Here is an 18,437-nt window from a genome sequence, read left to right on the forward strand (position 1 = left end):
ACTGCTTCTTTCGATAGGGGCAGTCAACATTATTGAAGTTAGAATCAAGAAACGACTAATTGAATGTGATAGAGGTGGAGCTGAAGCTGCCCGGAAGTCGACGGGGAATGGTACTTGAGTTGATCTGATCATTAACCTTGAAAGGACGACTGGGAACTGGATTGAAATGTTCCCAAAATTTAATTTCGGTCAGTGTGTAAATTATGGCAATACAGTGCGTATAACGTGTGACCCTTTTCGCACCGGATCGTTAATTTATCATGGGTAATAGTATACATTACAACATCGTTCAGTACTAAGCATAGGTGAAGTTTGGTTGAAAATCATGCTTATGGTTAATTTTCACTGATTAAATGTGTTTTTTAGTTATTTCTAATATTTTGAACCGAGTATGAATGGCTACGTTCTGAAGGCTGACATGAGACTTCCGGCCTAAATCTATAACGTTTCAGTTTTTATATGTAAATAGTTAGTTGTACAATCGACCAGCAGCTGCTGCAAATTATTACAAGACCTTTAATGCAGGCCTTCTGTCTGTTTCACTATGCCAAACTATTCATGTCGTACGATTGAGGTCGGTTACCTGCATTTCACCTATGGGGCAGGTCGTTAAAGGTTTTTGGGTGCGCCTATTTAAATCCTTGGTTCTGCTATGAAACTGTCGTTAGTTCTTGACATGCTTTAATCATTATTGAATAGAGCTTTTGCAGACATAACACGCAAAATATACCAAGCATCCACTTAGTTGAATATAACTGCTCACTTTAACAAGTCGAAAATTGTTTATTTCCACAACACCCTGTTTGATTAGAGAAGCGGATATCACGGGTCCAAGAAAGCCTTTCAACATGCTTCAAATGAGCGTGGGTGTGCAAATACAAAGACAAGCTTAAAAGGGCTGTTCATACTGGATAACTCTTGAGATTGCTTCGGGATTTTGAATTTTCTCTTTCCTTTATTGCAGATAGAGGCGAGTCTTCTGCTAAATGAGTCTTACAGCGTTCAACAAAGATTAAATGATAAAAATGCGTTTACGGCAGAATAGACCGAATGTGTTCTTCCTGTGCCTGTCACAAAGTATTCCAAACAGAAGGTTCGTTTGTGGGCATTGGCGGGTGCGACTTGGGCTAAACAAGAGGTCAAGTATGACGTTGAAAGCGCGAAGATCTCCCAATGGTATTTGTCGAAATAGCTTAAAGTGGCTACACAATGTTGAACCAAAGTATAAACGCTTTGGGATTTCCCTTCCACTGCTACAAGTATTAATATATCAATTGCCAGACTTGTCGCTAACGTCTTACTAACGAACAATTCTGTTGTATAGTTACAAATTGAAAGTTTGTTGTGATATCCACGCTGGACAATGTATAGAGCTACCCTTGAGTCACTGAAGATGAACACTCGAAAACTGTTGCATCGTATGCGCGCACTCTCACGATTTCATTGCGCGAAGCTTTTTCTTCTTTTCGTGGCTTGGAACCTCAGACTGCTTTCGGTTCGGGTGATCCGGTACAAATGTGTTCGGTATGGCATTCTCTCTTAGCCCACTCGTGGCTGATACTAAATTTGACATGGGCGCCCCTATATCTTATAGAATGAGATGGAGGCGATCTGAATATATTACGAGAAGGGAAAACAGGGAGAAAGGAATAAGAAAGTAATAACAGACAAAATCGAAGTGTTAGTATTGACCGCTAACGGTTGCTCAGATGGCCGGCGAGTCTAACCAAATTAGTCTGGTCGTCGGTGCAGGCGGCTTTATATCCAACGAGTTACCCTTCCACGAGTCGCTGAGCCTGACCATCGTAGCGCGGTACCACCGCGAAATTTTTTTCTTAAAGTAACAACGAGATCGCTGCTTAATATCGCTGCAGTTCGAAATTCTATAATAACGACTGTAGATACGAGTACATGAGTATGTATCTGTAATACCGTGAATGCAAGATGTTGTTGACAAAACGCGCGTTGACAAAACGTAGGAAAGACACACGCGTCATGTATATGAGAGAGGGAGAAGCTCTTCGCGTTTATCGTTTACTTATCTATCGTTAAAAAACAACCGGTAGGTCCTACAGCCAGCATGATACGTTGGCTTTTTTCGGGGATCAGTCGACGCATTGTTGAATAGAATTACGTGAAGCGGCACCACTTGTCGTTAGTATTGTTTAACAGACGTGGCAACGTGTCTGCGTATGACGCCTTATGCAGCAGTGATCAGAGCCAGGTGAAGAGCTGCATTGGGATTCCGCCATTTTAACACAGTTTACTTTTACGTGATTAATGTGTTATTTATTTAGCTTTGTCCTATATAACTCTCCGCAGCACACTTGTATATTATATGATGTATCTGAAAATCAATACAAACGGCGCAATCTACTCTTTGCCTATATCTTAAGAAACATAATAAACCTTGCTAAAGTAACAATACTCGTATAATAACGTTATACTCGAAACCGCTTTTGTTGCGGTATGATAGACTTTATTTACAAGCGAATACCTCACTCAAGAATGATGCGAGGAAAAAATCTCGTAACGAAGGTTCAGCCGCACCGGTATTTACGCCAATCAGAGCTAATCAGTCAAAACATAAATTTCTATATAAAACATAAAAAACGAAAATCTATATGGCATTGTCGTACCGCACACCTATTTGAAGTTATTATATAATAAATAACTTCTTTACATTTAGGAGAATCAGATTGGCTGCTCTCGGAATAGTGCAAGCCATGAAACTTCTCTATCAGGAGCATTCATGTTTTTTGCTCAACGATAGGATAGGCGCTGGTGGGCGCATATTCCACTGAACGGCTGTTTCTTGTTGGTTGTCCGCTTTTTTCGGAGCGAACAGAATCGTCGCTCTTCGTCGTACAGCTCATCCTCTGCATATGTTTCCCACGAAAGAAAAAAACAAAACGAGCACTTGCGGCCGCGGCACTTCGTGTTGGCAACAGCAGCGGCAGCAACAGCACCAATAAGAGCACTACCCAAGAAAAGCTAACTTCAGATGTTGCTAAGGTAAGAAAAAAAGTTTTTGTTTAAAAGATCATGCCTGTTCTTACTTTGCGCCGATGCTTCGAAGAGTCAGCACGGTCTTAGCTGCTTGCCTTATGTCGGTGCGTCGTGGTAAGGGGCTACGGCTGGCGGGAAACAACTACTCGTCATCCAACTCTTCGTAGTTAAGTTTATTTTTTCGTTTGTCTGTATGTTCGAACCTACGTACGTAGACGTAGACATCCTACAGAAAGGATCCATCGGTTAACGAAAAAATAGACGCCGAGCAACAAACTCGCCGAATAGCATCTAAGGCCATCATCAATACAAAGACTCGTGCACGCCAGCGGAGGCAACAGTTGTGTAGGCCGTCTAGCTAGGGGGGGGGGGGGGGGGGACAGGAGGGCGTAGAACTTGGAGAAAGAGCTCAATGGAGGAAAGACGCTTTTTCGTAATAACTTCCTCGTCGAGGATACAAAGCCAAACAGAGGAAAAAAGCCAATTTTATTAGAGCAGCGTGATGAGACGATGTTCGTTAATAAAGCTTTGCTTGCGTCACCTATACAAATTCAATGTTAGGCGCATCTATAGCGCGGTGCGCTGTAACCTTGTAGTGATAATGATAAAACGCTGGAAAATCGGAGCTTAATTGTTAGTTAATGGCTGCTCTCCGTGTAGGGGTGCACCTATATAATCGCGTGGGTACGTGTGTTTATATGCTGAGGAAATAAATTAGATTATAGTGGAGAATATAAATGGGAACTGAAGATATAGAAGCGTCCATTGATTATACTGAAACCTATGCGTGCGCTTTATATGGGCAGCTGTTTTATGTAACCCTGAATTTTAGGATTACACTGTTACGTTGGAGAATTTGAGCTATAACTTCGGTACCAAAGATTATTCCATATTCACTGTCAATCAAAGGTCTATTGGATACACTGACATTAAGCACACATTTATCATCTGTCAAATTGGCGTTTGGAAACATAGTTTGCCATGAATCTTTGGCAGAAACATCAACAAGGACCACTTTTAATTACTAGATAACTGTAACTTGTTGGCTGTTACAAGAGTCGGTGTCCGTTTCACCATTAATATGTAACTGATGCCACCCAGATATAGATTGCAGCCGTCAAACAGTTCATTTTGCGATTCACTTAATTAAATAAAGACGCTTAACGTTAACTGAACTGAGAGATAACATTTAATTAGGCTTGTTAGTACCATTAAAGTTTTAAGTTGATTGAAGATGTTTTTGAACGTCCGATAAACAAGTTCGGTATGATACTTTAGGACAGAAATGAGATTCAATCGTTCACATCGGACAACACAAGCAATGGCCGTATAGCACAAGAATCAGGTCAATGTGAGTCAAAAATTCGAAACGGCCGGTAAATGTCTATCTTATCGAGAGATCTAACTTGGCTTTCGTATATGTTATAAAGTTTCCTCTAACTTTATCACTTTACGGACTCGGGTCGGCAAGTTATTGCGTTGCTATTGAGATATGGCCTTAGATACTTTGACATCTTTGTCGTGCAAGGGCTTCATGTGCCACAAAGCACTTTCGTTGCATCACGGCATATGGGTTCACGCTGTCGTCTACAAACTGTGTCAGACGCTGACCTGACATGAGCAGTTTTGTATTGCGCACTCAAGGCACGTGCGTGTGGGTAAGCAAGAAAGTTAGTCTGCACTAAAAAAAAAAAAGCACTTACAATGAAAAACGAAGCTCGTTTGAAGTTAACTAGTTATAACATTGGTTTCCCACGACGTCGAATAACTGGTTAGCGGTCGAGAGATGCTAATTCTGTTCTTTAGAAGAGGTGACCTTGCTGTCAATGCCTGGTAACAGCTCTCTGCTAAGAGGCTGGAAAGGCCAAAAAAGCTGCCAGGGAACGCAGGGTGCACAACAGTCCTGTGCCTTACTTATTTCTAATGCTAGTTTCATATATCGGCCGTTTGTTCACCTTCCGCTAACTGTGGACGTTTATTAGTCGATTAAGCTTCAGCTTGTCTGCTGCCGCTGGCCTTTTGCTGGCCAGCAATTAACTGCGTGTAGTTTACCTGCTTATATTATCTGTGCGTAAATGTTAACTATCATCCTATGCTGTGTCGTTCTAGAAGTTTTTCTTTTTTTTTGTTATCTAGCCTTGTTAAATTCTTTTCGCTTTAGCATACTACGCGCAACGGCTGCCTTTATCCAAAACCTTAAAATGACACTACGGAACCTGAATAGGCTGCTACAGTGATACGTCCTACACAGTCTAGACAGGTAAAATGATCTTAAGAGATAATTCAGTGCTCATGAACAAGTGAGATTTTGCCAAAGTTAGTCATTTGAATATAATAAACGCTTCTGAGTATATCCAAGGGCAATTCAAAAAGGTCGCGGTAGCTAATACGCTTGTTACTATTTATTTATTCGAATCTTGGCTGGCCTAAACCTAGATGAGTGGTTAGGACCTTGGTTGTTGACTTTTGAAGCAACAAAGTTCTAGCAAAAGGCAAAAACGCTTTTCGCCAGACTCGATTGTACACACATTGGCGATCATTAACTTGGTCGCGTCCTTTCCACAGAGCAGGGCTGGCCTTCGTATTCGTCTGAAGGAGGCTGGAAAATTAAACCGAAAAGGAAAAGGAGGACAATCAGCCTAAAAAGGCATACGGAAACTGATGGCCAAGCCACAGTCATTGCTCGCTGCCATTGTCTTCCCATTCTTTACCAATTCTTTTCATGTCAGACGATCTGGTCATCTCTGTTGCTTGGTTTGACAAGCCTGGCTTTCTGGAATATTATGCTTTACCGCCAACACCGTTAGTGTTGCTGCTACCAATAGTGCATGTGAGCCTTGTACCGCGGACTAGCTGGGCCAGCGTGCTCTTGCCGAAGTTCTGGTTGACGTGATGAGTATAGAGATGAAAGGCGACCCAACATGGCCAGCTTGATCCTGGGCCGGGAAATAAGGACGGCGGAAGAAATGCAGGCCTCGATGTCGCGATGACGCCAAGATAAGCAAGGAAATACGAACCTAATGTAGATGCCTAGCTAGTTAGTAGGGGCATGCTTTTGTTGCTTTTGTTAGCGGGCAGATCTGCCAATATACGTGAGAAGATGAAAAGTACAGCGCTAGGGTATGTTATGTTCGGATGCTTATATTTTAAACTTATATCAAAATGACCAGATATAGGCTTTTATTATTAAAGCGTCGCTTGAGCTTTTTTGGCCTACAGGACCTGAACTTTAGATAGGTCACCGGTCTGGTCGCTAGGGGCTTCATAGAAATGAATTAGAAAGAACCATGTGTACGAGGGATAAAATGAACATACCTGAAATAAGTTAAAATTAGGTTAATACAACTTAATGTCCTCCTTTAATTTTGGTGATAACCTAGAGCCAATTTAAGTCAGAACTAGACTTTCTGTAAACGCATTTTGAAAATATTCACCAACAACTTTATGTTCCATCGGAACGAGTATATCAGAATTAGATTTGCTTAATGTTGACAACCTTTTTCATTTGCTCCAAGCGTATCGAATGGCGAAGCGGCTTTGTTACCCGGAGCGACAACACCGTACCTTGTCATTTGCTCTCTCTGGAGAGCGTCCAGTAAGGGAACGCGGACAAGATGAAACCGTATGGATGGGCCATGAATGCAACGTGGACAAGGGTCAAACTATAACTGCCTTTGACTATACACTAATAAAAGTTGTACATAAAATACAAAGCATGGGGTGGTTGCCCAAAGGGCTGTAGTGATAGTGAGTCCTTTTCGACAGCTCAGCTCTTGGTGTTCCAATCCTAAAAACAGGCGCCCAACACAAACAGGCATTCGATTCCTCCACTAAACAGAACTTGTTAAGTGCCACTTTAGTCGAAAATTCGTTCACGTATAATACGTGAGGTAGAATATACTACTCAAGGCAACAGAAGGTTTTCAAATGACAGGAAACGATGCGCTCTTCAGACGACGAAAGCAGATCACACATTGACTGACAGACGAATAAACAAAATTATTAATAGTAAATAATAAATGAACAGGACTTCGCAGTTATTTGAACTATCTGTGATATAGGCAAACAGCAAACAAAGCTATATATATACGCTTACGTATCTTCATTTGGTGCTCATTATGCACAAAACCTTGTATCCTTGCGTTTTCCAATGGCGAGTGTCTAGTGGCAAATGAACATGTTATTAGCTAATTAAATGAAGCTATAGATTACAGGACTACGTATTCCTTTAACAGATTCAGTAGCCATTCCCTTTCTCAAGGAAACGATTCCAAAGAAAGAGCCTTTTCCAGTGAAAGAAGTGGCATCGGAAGTAACAAAGTCATGAAAACCGATTCAATGAAGATTTCAGATGAAACGAAAGCAGGCCTAGATAGCTACCTTGCAGTCATTAACAACATAAATTAGGAAGTTTATGAATTTGCCGAAGGCGAAGACATTGTTTGCACTTATTACTCATAGAGCCTGTTCCCCCGCTCGGTTCGTTGTACCGTCTACCCTCTCTATTCATGTGAATCCCACACTGCAAATATCCAGATTAATTTTTTGTAATCACTGATATAGGTCTTCTATACGATGGCGGGAATAGCGCTACTTAACAAGCTCTCGAAAAATGTCCTGATAGCAGCTTTATAAACAGTCTGTACGCACTCTGACAGTGTCCAAAAGACGCAGTTAACAATGGGCAGAGCTGCTTCCTAATTCATGTTCTTAAAAACAATTTTTGAGTTTGTTAGTATGATTTACGGTACCGAAATTAAAAGCCAATGATATCGAAGATGCAGTTTATTGCTTGACGATTTGCCAATTACTGGACACACCAGTGAAGATCGATGTTGTAGCTTCGCAACTTCATTTCGTTTATGAAAGCGACCGCGAACGCGTCTGTTACCTCGTTCGAATACCGTCAGCATTCTTGCTACCGTTACCGAACTCGGAATTGGTGTTACAGCATACAGACTATTAGTGGGCGATTTGTTTTTACTGCCTCCAGGCAACTGGCTCATGAGGTACATGTTTCTTGCTTTGGGTAAGAACGAGCCATACGTCAGGTACGTTGCAGCCGTCACATGGGATCAAACAGGTTACGAAGAAGCAACAAATAGAGCTCCGTTAGCAAATATGCATACGTATATCTAATCTCTAGTGGTCTGGTATTAGTGTCGGTGTCTGATCCATTTGAACAGAACGGTGTTCTCAACTACACAAACAGCGATGAATGTGAGTGGCAAAAAACACGTTCTCTTCTTGTGAAGTACGTAAATCATCAGAGGCCACATAGAAACAAAATGCGGTAAAGTTCGATATGATCCGCTGCTGGGTAAACCAGCTTCGAAACATTCATTTGTATAGGGTGAGCCCATACAGAACTAGTAGAGTCCACACAGTAGAGTAGTAGTAGAGACGAATACAGCCAATATAATCCTGTGCCCTTCAATCAAGGGCAGACACTCAGCACATTTTGCCTAAGTAACACTTAGCTAATTAGTATAGCTTTAGGCGTCCGATACTCCGACACTCGCACAAGGCGTACGACTTGCTGACCGTTACGAGCTTGCTAACTGGGCTGGGTTTGGAGAAAACCGCTTCCAGAATTCCTTAAGCCGCTGTGCGGCTGGACTAAGTGGTGTAATTATTTTGTGGCATACACTTGCAAATTAGCTTCAGGTTTTCTTTATAACGTGTGAACTAAGATTGGGTACAAGGGCAATCTTCTTTCGAACGTTAGTTATAGAATCAATCGCTCTATTAGCTTGCTGAAATAAATGAAGTTCATATAATTTTCTGTAAATACACAATAATAAAACGATCATCTCTCAGCGCCTCGTTTGGAGCCATCTGTGCTACAATGCTTTATAAGGACATGCAAACATGTTTTGTGAGGAGTCCCATATTGCACAAAACGAACGTAGTCTTAGAATCAACACCTTCTTTAACTGAAATAATGTTAGTAAGCTTCTTTTGAGCATTGTACTAACGTACCTTAAAGTCCATTCTTATATAAAATCCGGTGTCTCTTAATGACGAATAGATTTCCTTGTCATGCCTGTTTCCAGGTATTGAGCCCTATCTGCTTCTGCTATGCCGGCCATTTTTCTCATATTCGCATATACATATATATGCAGCAGCTTCCCGTGAATTTTTATAAAATAATAGGGTAACTTTGATTAAAGGTAAAGCCTGATGTCCAAGTATTATTCCTAAATCTTTTTGGCCGCGCAGAGTAAGCTCAATAACAGTACTGTTTTAAACAATTGCTAATGCCATAATAACACATAGTATTAATAAGGTGCTCCCAAGCTAGCCATCGTTAAAAACGTCTCTATCGACACTTCTTTACTACCCCAAGCCCTTCATGCCTTGCTCGTAGTTGGCGTCCAGCACCTTAAAAAACTAATAAATCAAGTAGTCATCCCTTTGTGTAGGATTTTTAACCACTTCACTTACAACATTTAATTAAACAGTCTTTCTATTTACATAGTTCGTATGATTACATAAGATTTTCCGTAATCTGTTAAAATCTGTACGGGTTGCTTGTTCACCCGTTCGTTCCATTCATCCTACGAACGGTCAAATTTACGGAAAAAGTGTAACATCAAAATTTATCGACAAGCTCAAGGTCCACCCGCTAATGCAGTTTCGAGCCTTCGAGTTTTTGAGTCGCAGCGCTTTCGGACCCTCGATACAAACTTTTTTTCTCTATAGAGAGGGAATCTAAATTCGACGGACCTTTGCATTTTAGGCAAGATATGCTGTCGTACTTTCTCTTGCTGAAAATTATATTTTTGTCCAGTGCTAGATCTTTTAATATCTCTAGTTGAGGCATAACTATAATTATCTCGTAGTGGATTTGTTGTAGAACGTCCCCTATGGCTAAATTCTACAGTTCGTTCTATACGTATAGCAAAAAGCAAGAGCAATTGATGCCGACTATGTCGAAATGGTACACATGTTATAGAGTGTAAATAATGACATTTAATCTTTTGACGTTGACATACGTTTTGCTTATCATTTCAAGTGATTTTTAGTAGTGAAATTATGTTATTTTATTTTTGGGTTATTTCAATTTATATGGTAATTGCACAATAAATACGAACAAACATATCTCGATGTTTCGAGTTTTGCGTCCGGTATTGTTGTTTGGCGTATCCCATCAGACAGATGGCTGGCTTGCAGCCCGAAACGAGCTGCGTATCTATGCCCTCTGGGTTCGAACCTGGACCACAACGTGCCCTAAGATTAGCACACAAATGTGTTGCCCACCAAGCTATGACGGAGACAGCTTATATCTGCCTTCGATATTATACTATCATTCATTGCCCTCATACAGACATTTTCGTCGTTATGTTTCTGGTGCACCAGCTCTGTGCTACTCGTACGGAATATCAATGTGGATAGACGTTTTTGAGAGTTGCAGTGCTCTTGCTTTGTCTGGATCAGCTACCTCACTCAATTATTTGTTTATCAGATTCAATCAACTGCCATCAAGCCATTTTAAATTAATTTACTTTCAAAAGAAACTCTGTTAGGGGAAACGCTAGTCTGCATTTTCCCGCAAAAGCCATGTGGGGTTAAACATTGAGTTATGAGAGGCTTCAGGCCATCTTGAAATGAAATCAAGCAAACTAATAGGTCTACATAGACAATATACTGGCGACAAATAGAAGATTTCTATACAAATTTGTAACAATAATATCTTGTTTCCCGATGATACTGCCATTAGATAGCGAAGCTATGGTCGGAGGCAAAGATGCAGGGCAAATACCCCATTGCGCTTGCTGCGACATGCTATGTGAGTATGACCTATAGTATAATGTGCAAACAGTTGATTTTATAGCACATTAATATTCTCGATTTTACTACTAAAGATGTATGCATTGAGTAACGTATATTCCATATATGAACAGTACCATAATAATCATATACGTGTATAATCATATTATCACATATAACATTGCACATATATAATCATATTATATGGATCATATCAAAAAGTACTGATCTGTTCGCCTACTCGTAGGGTGGAGATGCAATACATTTAAAAATTTGCTTTGACGTCTTCGACACTTGTCGAACTCTTCACAGTTGTCGGTTATGGGCATTCGTGTCATCTTGAGTGCCATTTTTCGCTATTAAATAAGCCAACGATTACCTCGTTTAAAAAACGGCCGCATTAAATGCTCCAATGTGTTCTCATTATGTCAATAGCTAAAAAAAAAAAAGACTTCGATAGCATTAGCTTTAGTCCAGAGATTTAGGCAAATATATCATCTATATAGTATTCGAGAGTAATAATGGCGTATTGCCTAACCGCCTTTTGAAGTTCTTTCAAGCCCCCTTGGCTAAATAAGCCCAGTATTCTCTTACATATTTTATACCCTATACTAAAACAGGCTGAGCAAATACTCCTAACATTTACAGCCAGGTGCTCAACTGCCTACCTCAATGTCATTTAAGGCGTATGCCTTCCGCTTAAATAGGCTGGCCCTTAGCTAATACATTATTAATGATGAATCCAGTCAGTCCTGCCTATGTTTGCGCATAGAAGCATCGACTAAGGCGAACATCGACAAGTCTTCAAAATATCATGCTAAAAAAAAACAAATATGAATATAGTTGTTTTCTACCCGGCTTTCGACTTTCAGCTAAATGAATCGTCCTTGTTCGTGGTATAAATGCTCAATTAGATATATATATATATATATATATATATATATATATATATATATATATATTACTATCGACTCAAAATTTTCTGCAGCTCCATCGGTAAGTAGATTTTGCTCTACAAAAGTATACGTAGCCCAAATCCAGTCACTATGTGGGTAACATCACCCTTTTTATGACTATTACGGAAAATAGGATTGATTGAATACGAAATGCTTGTTTCTAGTTAGTAGTATTTAAAGACAGTTAGCCTGTTAAATGAAAACGTATGATTATATTTAATGAAATTGTTAGATCTCGGGATGACATCGCCTGACGAGCCGAGCATCGATTACTACTGACCCTTGACTGGAAAAGCCCAAAGGAGTTATAGCTAATTTTAAGGGTGCATTCGTTTTATGTACGCATAGTAGGCATAATGGGAGCATGATGCGCCAGCTGCTGAACTTACTACAATTTGACCGAAGTTAACATTATCCATCACAGTCCCTCTACGTTTCGAGTTTTATATCCGATATGGCTGATATTTCATCAGATGGTTGGCTCCCAGCACGAAACGATATCTATCTGGACCACAGCGTGTCTCTAAGATTAGGGGGCAAATACGTTGCCCACTAAGCTATCATGGTGGCTACCTACAATCATACGCAATATGACGTTTTTTGTATTTCGTGTTTATGGTGAGGTGAGCGTGAACCGGTTTTGGGGGCAAACGTGAAAAAGACTCGCAACCGACCCTTTGTTGGCCGAGGCGATTTTTCCATATGGATATGTTAAGCTCCCTGCTTGAATCGTCGTATACCATGATCTAAGGCCTTTCAGTCAGAGCAATACCTGTGCCAAGTTATACACTAATTTCTAAATGTGCAACGCTTATAGGCGTAAATACGTACGTATGCACTTCTACTCGTATTTAGGAAAAGACGTGACAAAAAATTGACAACAACAAAGATGGGAAATGAAGTAGCAGTTTATCGACACGTTCTTCACCAGTTCCAAACACAAAAGTTGCAGCCAAAGCCAGGTATTAGTGGGTGCTTGACTAATAAGCTCTTTCCGTCAACGTTAAGATTTTAATAATAAACTGAAGAGGCTCGCTCTGTTGCAGTTCAGTTTAGTAGGGAAATACAAAAGGTGGCAATTTTCCATTGCCTGCTCATACAGTAAACGCAAAATACATGCAAGATTCGAAAGCATTCGATCCAAGATACTCATCGGACGTAAGGAGGAGGTAGGATCAGTAGGACGACAGGGAATGGCAGATGAAAGCTTAAGCGTTGCATTCAAGGAAGTTATACTGTCTGGAAAGAAATGCAGAGTGACTGCTTCTAAAAGCGGATTTTCTAACATAAGTACTGGTCCTGTGCGGTTGTGCACGTTCCTTAGCCAATGAGCGTTTCAATGAAGAAATGACTTATAGACGAATGAAGGACTGAGGGTCCGAATTCGCGTCATCATGAGACAATCAATAGAAAGCAGCTGTCGAAGGTGATAACGTTTTTCAACATTGACTACTTACGATGCGACAGCGAGCACGTTTGTTTACGGGCTATTCAGAGTTTTTTTTTTTTGGTCGGCTTCTGAAGGCCTATCTGTTAGCAATTTTCGCCATAGGCCAATCCTGTTCCTTATTTGCAGCATACTGCTTACTGTATTATTTTCGATCTCATATCGCCTTATGTGCCTATCCATTATGCATAGCTATAGAAAATAAAGCACACAGTTTACAATACATCGTTTTGCATGCGTTTTAACTACCGTACGAATCATATACTCGGCAACACCTGATTACTTTGTTACAGCTATTAAAGTTATCCAGTGCAACAATATCGAAGTAATGGAATGTACTCTTTCCAGTCGATGTGACATTTCAGCGGTAATACATGTCTGACCCAGAAAAAAATGAATGTTTTTAAAAGAACGTGACAAAAAGGTAAGAGTATTCGAGTCATCAAAAGCAGATCTCAGTACGTGTATTTGGAGGGCTGGCCAATCGTCGTCGTTCGTAGTGCCCATACTTATATATATGAGTATAATAAGGCCAATAGACAAATCCAGCAGTAAAACTTCCTTGTGAGTAATCAGTATACGCTAAAAAAATAAGCTCCATATATATGTGTTAATTTATTAACTGGCTATGGGTCAGGGTGCTTCTGAGTACTAAAGACAGTAAACTGTCAAATAGTCTAACGCGAAATATCAAAGACCCTAATCAGTTAAAATAGTCAAGTTTCCGAACTAAAATAACTATGGAATAATGCAACTTGTGAGGTAAAGATAACTGTAGACTTGGGAAATGGTCGCCAAGTATGTCCTGTCCCATCAAGATCCTTAGACAAGCATTTATCAATACTTATTCTTCTGTAAGACGTATTTATCTATTTCACTGCATGGATACAGTGACCGGTTTAGAATTAGGTCTGTCCAAAAAAAATTAGGACAATGACAATTTGTTCCGAACGGAAGTTCTAATAAATTACAAGTCCAGCTCACAGAAATTTGGGTATATCATTGAAGAGTCGGACACTACCTTCCGGACGATATTCCTCTATAGTCGTACTTTGTTATATGTATGAATAAAATATGAACTTTATTGTCAAACGATCCGAGCGGAGGGTTCAGCCACACAACAACATTGTGTGTTAGAAGTAATCTTCTAAAGAAAAATATAAAAAGCCTTCTAAAAAATTTTGTTTGACTGCATTTCTTTATACCTTCAAGTGATTTCCATTTACCGCTTATATTTATATCATCGATGTCTGCCATACTTACTTTGGAGCGAAAATAACACAGCTATCTTTCTCTTCGCTATAGGGTCGTCTGCGTTGGGCGTACTAGTGAGTTTGCCAGTGAGTTTTGTCTGTATGAAATTGTATCGTGTCTATAATGATCTCTGATAGCGTCTGCTTCCTTTCTTTATTCATTTTTTTTCCTTGCTTCATGAAGCATAAGTTCCGTGTGAACTATTAAGCCTATTCTTTGAGCCTTTCTTTTTGCCTTTGAGACAGAACTCTAATACTAGTCTACGTAGATCATCCAGAAGGAGCCAGAAACGATCAGTGAGCAACGAGGGGATCGTGTTAGCCTTGTGAGTGGCCATCGTCTCCTTCCTGCAGCTTGACCTTTTTTACGAATCATATGCGTGTCGTCGTCATGTTTTTTATATAAGAGATACAGTAGGACAAATGCGATTCACCTTGATGCTCGTATTATAAAGTGAGAAATGTTTTATTTAGTCGCTGCATAAAAGAGGGATACATCGTTTGCGCATACTAAGGTTTGTATCCTTTGTGCTTTATCACGCAGACTTAATGCCATGCCTAGCTATATATCAAATGTTGACTAGGAATTGCTGAATAACGCGCCAATTAATTCAATATTAGTTCAATGCAATCAATAGAACCATCATAATCGTTGCTAACAACAAAGGTTTTGTATTTGCAGTGTTATTTTTATGTGCCTTGTCGCAGGACTAAAGGACAATCATTCTACTGATTCGGTTCAATGTTGCCATGTTAGATTTAGCAGAAGCTTATTTTTAATGAGCATGGCGCTTGTTTGAATTTAATGAATTCTCAAATGATTTGAATACACTGCAGATTTCCCACCCTTACAAAAAAATCCTTAGGAATCCATATTTGATCCTCCATAAAAGCATTAAGTACATTCAGACAGTTTCATCGAATAATCTTTCCGTCCCTTTTTTCCGAAGCCTATGCCCCAAATGCTTGACAGGGCATCTCTAAATGTCTCTAAATAACAATATTTAGCAGGTTGTATCTTTTGACAGAATCGAAGCTTAACAGTTAAAATCATCTATATCGTCCGCTATTCACTCGTTGATTCTTTAACTCTGAGCTGTTGCCCTAATAAAGTACCATTATTTTCTATTCCTACGTAGACACAAACGGTAATCAAATAATAATATGGCCGCTTTTCGCCGAATAACCCAAAACCAAAATCTTGTTACCGTTGTCTCGCTAATGGTAATAATGGGGTTTTAGTAGAAGACGCCGCTGTACCGTAGGCTCTAATCGTTCATTGACACCATTATAATGTTACACTGCACATCTATCTCGCACGTAAATAATGAGCTGTGAGAAGGAACCATCCGGCTGCCAATCCATGCATAAGTTTACGTGGTAGCAGTAGTACGTAGAAAAATGACGTAATCCATGACTGAATCAATGATGACCGACATAGCTATTTTCAACGTCAGCCAGTTTGCAGCCGCCTGAGACATTGTCGTCGTGATGGCCACATCACTACTGGTAACTTCAAACCGATTTGAGCGTAAGGTACGGAGTCGAGGGTATATCGATATGCCAATATCACTTTGAGTGTTCTTTGTAGGCTAATTCACTCAAGTTCAATAATGCTTCGTATATGGGCCATACAGTAATTTATCATTTTCGTTTACCAATTCAATGCAAACCTGATCTTGACCTATTATTTTTAGGATCTTGGACTCGATTCTGTGTAGAACCATCCAACGGACTGGTGAGATTTCAATAGATACTTTGAAAGAATTATCTAATGTTTTCACTTAGTAAAGTTCGTCTATTTTGCTTCCTACAAACATTGTATAGATAAGCACTGTTGAAGATTGCCCAGCACCCCCTATGACACGAAATAGCACTCTCTATATAAGCTGCATTCTTTTACGCATGGACTTCTAGGAATACGACTTCATTGTGGTTTGCTTATGAGTTCAGTGGAAAGCAACTGTGTCTTGTAATCCTAATGGTCAAACCTATAAAAGAAGTTTAAGGGTGAAATTGACCTTATAGTTAAACGTCTTCGTCTAACGTTTCTAATTGAGCCTTTTTCTAATTACCAATTGAGCCACCTCCCTGGATCCCTAGAGCTAACCATAGTAAACAGGCTGCTCCTAATTGCCTATTTCCGCTATTTTCTTCTCCATAAAACGACTTTGTGATTGCCTTCCATCATTCTAGATATCTGTTACTGCCGTTTACTATATTAAGCGTTCGTTTGCTACTATCAGCTAACTAATTAGCTTTTACTCTGGTCAAACTGGACTGTGCAACATACAGCAGGTGAATATACACTAGAAATATTATAGCAAAAACGTATTTGTCCCCTTAGGAAGCGGCAGTTGAGATTTGGAGGATCCTTCCGCGAAAACGTTACTATCTATTTTCGGTGCCTGTTTACGCTGTTCCTTCCTCGTGGGCGGACACAATCAAGTATGCACAGAAGATGATAATACGTCTTGGGCTCTCAGGGGCCGTTTGTGATGGAAATTTTTCAGGGTCCAAAGTTGGGTTACGGCTGTGGGTAAAATAGAGGCTTCACTTAAAAAAATCTCACTGTGGTATTTTAGCGAAATTTCAGCGGTCCAAACGCAGTCCCTCGGAATTCCGCCCACACAAAAGACCCAACACCAAATAAAGGCCAAACAACCTTATAGAGGGTGTCCGTATGAACTTGTTGTAAAGGCCAGGAGATCCTATAGACATGACAGCATTCCACAACAGATATATGAACAAACAAACCTTTCGCGCACTTTAAAACATAGAGTAACTTGGTACAAAATGCATAGCCCAACGAAATGGTACTAGCAGACACACTACGCAAGGTCTTACTTTTGAGGAAATAAAATCCCACAGATAAATAATAAGGCCTGCCTCGCTTCTGAGCCAAGCTTTATTGCCTGTCATTAACAGAACTCCGTGTACAATAGATATGTAACTACAACCACCACCTTTGTGCTTCTATCAAAAAAAATGTATTTAGTACTATTTATTGTTACGAAGTACGGTCATAGGTGCAATCGAAATGATAGAATTTTTGAATACTTGCAAGTTTATCAGGAAGGAGGTTCTTTAGATATTTAGTTAGATGGCTCGGGCTGCCGTTTCCTACACGAATACTCGCTTAAAGTATTGAATGAATCTCAACCCAGACCAGCTTGATAGCAGAAACTCCGCCTATACTGGGTTTACTCATATATACCTCTTATATTTGATATACTAATAAAATAATTAATTAAAACTTCAAAAATAGACTGAGTCCTATCCATCAAGTTGTGACGACATTCCTGTAGAAGGGCGGGCTAAATCGTACTATTTAATACAATTGAGCTGGTTCCTCTAGGCATCGCGTAGATGCGCGGAACGCTAATGTACTTCTACGAGATTCGAATATTACAAAGGATAATAACATTTTAGAGCAACAAATACGATTAATCAAGCTTTCTTCATGCAGAAGACGGGAGATAAAAACAAAGTTTACCTGTTTTATAATGAATAAATAAACCAATTGGTGGAGCGCTGTACTATGGATATCCTGTTCGATGTAATGATGCACTTGTCGTCCATAAAAAACGATTCCAGTTAAAGGGGTACACAAAAGTGTTGTATTTTATATTCATAGACATTTCGTGTCATTCTGTCGCAAACGGAGACTGGCTTGACAATAGCAATCGAATGCAGTCCGTTAGAGCCCCTTAAATTTAAGTACCATCTGTCGAATTAAATTGTACTAGTGTGTCAATCGTATCCCCTGCTTTATGGGTTAACTTTTTCATTGTGAGCTTTGGACGGTTGTCTAACAAGTGCCATCTCCTATCTCAAGCGGGTTCTGAAGAGCTATGTATCTACAGTGCACTTTGTTGTTTATCATGGTGCCGTTATTCCACAAGAGATAGATAGCCGCCGTCCATTCGCTTGAGGACTCAAGCTCGATATTAGCTTGAAGAACGAAGCGGACTTTACTAACTGCCGTTGTTTCGCAAA

General features: G+C 39.9%; 2 protein-coding genes across 17 annotated transcripts in view; one reads left to right on the plus strand and one right to left on the minus strand.

Annotated features, from left to right (window-relative positions):
• The window catches only part of LOC111243211 (uncharacterized), an 83,576-nt gene that overhangs the window by 40,918 nt on the left and 24,221 nt on the right, over positions 1 to 18,437 (minus strand). For 5 of the 6 annotated variants that reach the window (XR_015318600.1, XR_015318599.1, XR_015318601.1 and 2 more), the window contains one exon: positions 7,780 to 8,032. The exons of the other annotated variant lie outside the window; for it this stretch is intronic. The gene's annotated coding sequence lies outside the window, so the exon portion shown is untranslated. Of the gene's footprint in view, positions 1 to 7,779; positions 8,033 to 18,437 lie in introns of those variants that run through there. 6 annotated transcript variants of the gene reach the window in all.
• Positions 1 to 18,437, plus strand: part of Ca-alpha1T (Ca[2+]-channel protein alpha[[1]] subunit T) — a 245,041-nt gene that overhangs the window by 15,103 nt on the left and 211,501 nt on the right. The window lies entirely within an intron of this gene.

Source organism: Varroa destructor, unplaced genomic scaffold (assembly GCF_002443255.2).
Source record: "Varroa destructor unplaced genomic scaffold, Vdes_3.0 BEIS01000001.1, whole genome shotgun sequence".
NCBI lineage: Eukaryota > Metazoa > Arthropoda > Arachnida > Mesostigmata > Varroidae > Varroa > Varroa destructor.